A 6498-nucleotide genomic window follows, 5' to 3' on the forward strand; every position below is an offset into this window, starting at 1 on the left:
TTTTCCATTTTGTATACAAAACTTCGAGGTATGATTCTATTACCAATTCAACACGGAACCTTTCCCACAATCCCCCTTTTCAGTCCGAGCCGTACTTTTTCAGAACGACCACGTCCGCACGTGCACGCGGCGCCCTACTTTGCCAGTTCTTGATTAAAACGTTGACTTTTTGCAAGGTAATAACCTGATTAATGTAATTGAATGTAAAAGGGCGTAGCTCAGCAGCGCCGCTGATCACCCGAGATGGATTAGGAGAGAAGGCTTTCAAATTGAATACAGTTCTCCCTCCTCAGCCTGTTAATTGTGCCGTTTACCACTACCTGAGTCAGTGACCACTGCTATTTAGTCTCTCTAATGATGATGCACAGTCCGACCCAACCGCAGATAATTAAAAAAGCCTTTCCCCGCATCCACCTCCCCATCTCTCTTCCCGTCTCGCCTTTGGCGCTTCATTGACAAGAAGACGAGATATTGAGCTGTCCGCTTTGCAGAATGCCGGACAGCACGACTTTACCGTCACTCTGATTATGATGCACATTTTTTTGGGGGAGTTTTGCTTTGAGTGATGCTCGATCAAGTCAGGAATAGCAAAAAGACAGTGGCCAGACTTTTTCGTTGCCAGTCGTCATTGAGACGATTTTCGAACTTTGATTTGTTAGCATCACAACCCAACTTTCCTTCACCATTCAGCGATTTATAGACTAGTAGCAGAATTTTCAAATCTATTCTCCAGCTTGTATGGGTTCCTGTGAAATAGATATTTTAAATGGAATATTTTTTCAATATTTTAAACAAATGATACTATTTTTAGTTTGTAGGTTGTAAATAATAACTACAAACGTGGAGTATTGTTTTTTAAACCCAACACATGCGGCATTTAAAAAAAAAAATCAAATATTACTTTTGCTAATTAATAACCAGATTGCATTTCTTTTTTTGCACAGTGTCCATGCCATCAAATTAAAAATGTTCTCTTTAAATGCACCCCGCCTGGCATCTCTATATGAGGCGCACTTTAAACGCTCTAGTTGGTGAAGAGTTTTTGTGAATTTCCACCGCCTGCAGTTTCAAGCAAGTGCTGAAATAATTAGGGGGAGAAAAAAAAAAAATCGGTGAACTTCCTTAAACCACAGCAGAGCAAAAAATAATAAAGGGAACGTGCGAGACAAAGGAAAGAGACCCCCACGGTGCCTGGGTCTCTGCTTCCTGTCATGAGTATTCCTTTGGGCTTTCATATGACAAAACGCAGAAAGTTCTTTAGTCCCTGTGCCTGTCACGATACACCCTCATAACCGCAGCTGTGTGTTTGTGTGCATGCCTCAGTGTGTGTGTGTGTGTTTTTCGCACTGGCATGTTGTCTTGCTGTCGTCTCTGTCAGCTCGTAGCATGGCACCTGCTCTCGTGTTTCTAATTAGTCTCATTTAATTAATTATATTCTACAGCACATCTCCTCGTAACTCGCTCGCCTCTTCAGCGGGATTCCTGGCCATCATGCTTATTTTTTAATTTTATAGTTGGGAAGTAAGAGAGTTGCTATTTTAGCTGTTAATCTGCAGCCTAGCGTGAAACACGATGCTGGCCAATCGGTGATGAGAGTTTCTTCTTGAAATCAGCGGCAGTTTGGCTTCTGTTATAAAAAAATCTGACCGAAAACAAAAACCAAAGCAATATTCCCCATAGGAGATAATGGGAATCCAATGAATCCGTTCCAGACACCTCAAAATATTAACAAAAATTATACACATTAAAAATTGTTTCACATACATGAAGCAATGTGTGGGGGGGTAAAAGGATAAAATACGATTAAATAAAAAAAAACGTATTTCACGAGCTCGTAGGCGTTCGACCTTTGAGGTCCAGATTGCATAGCGCTAAGCGGCGAGCAGCTGATTTGCAGACAGTCAGTAAACCGCAGGAAAGACAAGTGGAGTTTGGAGCGTGGTGAGTAAACAGAAATCAGGAGAGCACTTTACCTGTGACAGGCGGCCTAAGCACCTCTTTCTTCTCTGTTAGCTTTTGTATTCCATTTGTCAAGTTCACTTGGCTTGTGTGCCACCGTTGTCTATTTGCTCTGTTGGTGCCTGCGCTCGGCTCTTCGGTAAACGGAGAGAAATGAGGAGAAAAGAATTGGCTTCATTGCGTCCGTGTAATTACTCGCAATTTTCGCCTCGCCGAAATGTACGGCTAAAAAAAATAAATAAAAACAACCTCGATCAAATTGACTTTAAGTACACCTAGAGTATAATGAGTTCCAATACATTAGCCGATACCTTTACCGCTCGTTGGGATTCGGGATTTAGATGAAGTCGAAGGCACGTATGCTCTACCTGGATGTGTTTTCACGCAAATTTGTTATTCGTGACTTTCCTGCTGCGTTGACAAGCAGGTGACATTAAGACGAGGGCATCCGAGGTACACAAACGTCAGTGGAAACGGCGTTGAATTTCACTTCCTGATGTCAGAGGCGAGGTACGGCCAGTCCCGGGCAGCCTCCCAGCTGCTCCTCATCCCGCGTTTTCCACCAGAGGATCCCGGCCTTAAAGAAAAGACGGCGTAAATAATTCACAGCGCCACAAAAGACGAGCTCGAAACTTTTGGCAAAGGCGACGGGCGTGGAGGGCTGATAATGTTTCCCAGCGTTGACCATATGGGCTTCATAATCACCCGCGGGATGATTCAGCAGATTCTTGATCCGGAGCCCAAAATCACACGACACCTTAATTAGCTGGTGTTGATATCGCCCTTCACGTCGCCAATTTGTTGCCAACGGGAAGACAGCCCGAGGCCAGCGGTTTAACTGTTAAATTTCGGCGCTACGACAATTTCACTCGAGATCCCGAGGAGGAAAGCGAATTAGCTTTCGGCTAGTCGCTCAATTTCTACGGCCATCGTGATTTTAGGTTGCTTCGTGTGGAATGCCATCCAAATTTGGAACTGTCTTTTTTCCCCATTGCTTCGTTGTTTCCAGTAAGGTGTAAATAATTGCCGCCCTCCTCCGTCAAGCGGCGAGTTGAAGAGGTCAGACGTGTTCAGCATGCCGCCTCTAAAGCGCTTTATTAGCATCCCAACGACATATTCAGGAAATAATTACCTGGCTAAGGCGCACATGAATAGTGTATTTGCGAGGAGAGGCAAGGTTGGTTGGATATGGGCTTTGTCTCCATTAACCTGGAGCACGGTGTTAAAGGATCTGTTTGCGGAGAGAAAATGACAGCGAGGCGGCCTGACGGCGGCCGACTGAGACAGTTAAAGGCCCCCTCGCTGCATAAGATAATTAATAAATAAAATACCAGGGGAGGCCCTGCCATGCCTTCGTCTATGACAGGGGCTGTCTCCAGTGCGCTAAAGCATTAAATGACCAATTTCTGTCAGACTAACTTCCAGCACGCTCTCGCTCTCTCTCTCTCTCCTGCTTCGCCCTCTCGTTCTCCACGGCGCTCTCCAGCCTCTCACCCCGTTACTGCTTCAACCCCCCCACCCCCCTTCCCCCACCCCCTTCTTCCTTTTCCCTTGCTTCCTCGTTTTGTGAAGTGGGGCTACTTTGCTCTCTTTGCAGCGAGTTTTTCAGCGACTGATGGCTCTAGTTCATTTCTGCTGAATTAATTGGTCCCTGAATGAATTCTGTTGACAGGGCAATTCATCATGTGTTTGGCCTGACAGTGACTGGGTGTTGGGTAGGAGAAGGGGAGGGGGCGGGGTAGTGGTGTTGGTTAAAGTGTGTGCGAGTGCGGCGAGGGTAAGGCGGTGGTGGGGAAGGGGGGGGGGGGGGGGGGGGTTGTGGCCTCTTTGGCTCGTCCCTTCTTCAGCCTGTGCAGGCCTAGATGGTTTTGTTTCAACCAAAACAGTAAGAAACAGTCCTCCCCACCTGTTGCATATGTAAAGTGATAGGCACGAACCATTGTTAAAGTGCATGTGAGTGTGAGCTGTGGCTTACAGCAGTTCCTGTGTCAGTGTTTAAATGCATTGTTTATTTTGCCTGTCCTTTTCTACCTACAAGGGTGTTACATTAAGTATAAGTGTGGACAAAAAAAATCAGCACAGCATAAAAATACAAGTACCATACCCATTTTTACCTTTGGTTATTAATTCCCTTCCGCATTTAACTCTCCAACTTCCAATCCTGAAGCAGCTCCTCAGCCCTTTTGTAGGCTGACATAATCAGGTAGCGTGGCATATTTAGTTCTTAATTACACAATGTGTTGCACAATGGCCATTCAAAACGATAATTTAGCTCCTAAAGGGAAATTGCACTGTGCCGCTGACTGATCCAACAGGGATGCTAGCCGTTATAATAGCACATAGTTGGCAGATGAGGGGCCGGTGGAGAAACACACCAACTGCACGTCTGCGCACTGACTGCTCATTATTCTAATTGCGATATGCGCTTGCAGTACGGGGGGAACACACATGGAGCGCCCAACGTCCTCCGAGCTTGAACATGGTGGGAAAAAAAAAAAAAAATCTCTTCAGGCTGTGTTGAATCAATCAATGCTCACTCATTACAAACATCACAAAGTCATGTTCTTGTCGCCTGGATGGTCTCGCCCGCCGACAGTGAAAATAACCCTATAATCATCATCCTGTCAGGATCGGCATCATCAGCCTGGACTGGAGCTCGGGAACTGTACCGTGTGGAAATAATCTTATTTTAGGATGGTGATTTCTATAATTGTCAATTTTTTTTTTTCGTGGTAGCATAATACGCACTTATGACAAGTAGCCGATTGTTTTGAATACTGGACTGTAAACTTATGTGGCATGTGATTGCGCAATGTCTAATATTTAAAGCATTTATTTTGTAATTTAACAGTTTGCAATCATAAAATCCTACTTATGACGTAAAAAAATGTAAGTTAAAAAAAATAGTACGTACATAAAACGGCTAATTGCTGCACCTTCCTAGAGTCACTTAGTTGTGACCCTAACCCTAACCCTAACCCTTTATTTATTCTTGATCTGTATCATACTGTCCCCTGGTGATAGAAAGAGCTGCACAATGTGCACTAAATATTTTATTCTTTTATATTTTTTTGCCATTTTTCCAATCGAATATTATTTAGAACCATTTAATAGCGTTTCTATTCATTTCAAGACGTCAGCACAAAAAGCGCTAATTAATAAACAAAACTATCTATAGTACCGTGTAAGAATTCTATGCATTCAGCGTTGTGTATGTAAACAAAAACTGGGGGTGTCACATTGTTTAAAGTCGAGTCGAGGGACTCGCCGCTCCGACGGCGGTCGCGTTGTGACATCCCGTCATCCCTCTGCTCGGAAGCCTGTCGTCGGCCTCATCATGTGGCTGTCGTAGTTGACGCCGGCGAGGGGAGAGGCTAACTCCGCTGTGTCAATCAATGAGCCCTCATTAGAAGCGGCTTTAATTAGTGGCGGCGGTATTGTTGCAAAAGATGCCTTCGTTAGCTCTGTTAATCCCCCAATGGATTGGTCGGGGAAGAGGCGACAGAGGAGTGTTGCAGTACAAAGAAGTGACTCAGTGTGTGTCGCTTGTTGAAATGAAAGCACATTTGCTTGTTTCTCTCAAATAAATGCGTCTAATGAGAAGTCCGTCCAAGAGCTGGAAAAAGGTTTTACAGTTTTATTTGAGTGGGAAAAGATCAAATGGATTTTTTTTTTTCCAAACGAGTCATCTGCTGGAAATGACGGATTTTACAGTACAAAGAGATTTCCATAATGTACATCTAACGTCCCTCGTCGTTTTGGGTATATATTACCCGTGACAGACACGAATCACGGCAAAGAGGCCTCCAAGTTGACAATGAGGGTAAATCTTATGCGGCCCCTCCGGCGAGGCCTCCGCGATCGGGTTTGAGAAGCCCCGAGGATGACAGGTGATTTTGGTAATGCCTAACTGATGAGAGCCAATCAGTGCGCCCTCCGTTTTGCCGGCTGTGCGCCGTTGTTGTCATCTGGCCCGCCAATGTAAAGATGAGCTTGATTGACAGATGCATCCGGGGTTCACACTTTATTGGTTTCTACCAGAGAGCCAGAGATGCCAATTTAGACAGGGTAGTGACAAAAAGTTGCCATCTAAATGGAATAATTTTACCACTGGGAATTCTCAGCTGGCAGAAGAGTGCATTTGTGTGTTTCCCTTTGCCATCTTTAACAAGGCCCGAATGACAAACACGATGGACGGTAAGGGGCTGCGGCTTTTGATGCTTCACAGGGGATCCATGAAATAAACAATAGGCGGAGGAAGTGGACAAATTGAAATGAAGATAGAAGTGCGGCTTTAGCCTTTCAACACAATGAAAGTGATACACGACTGAAAAAACCTGAAAAAAAAAAATGTTTAGGTTTTACTCAATTTTATTTTGTCAAGTGAATGCACCAAATAAAATCAGCTAGATTTGAAGTCGATGTATAAAAAAATTATCCGAATCCAGATTAGTAAATTCTCACAAATTAATTAAATTCATTTTTATTTATTTTATTTTAACTACTTCATTCAGAATCCCTGAAATTTTGATCTTATGA

The sequence above is a fragment of the Syngnathus scovelli genome, chromosome 12 (assembly GCF_024217435.2).
Source record: "Syngnathus scovelli strain Florida chromosome 12, RoL_Ssco_1.2, whole genome shotgun sequence".
NCBI lineage: Eukaryota > Metazoa > Chordata > Actinopteri > Syngnathiformes > Syngnathidae > Syngnathus > Syngnathus scovelli.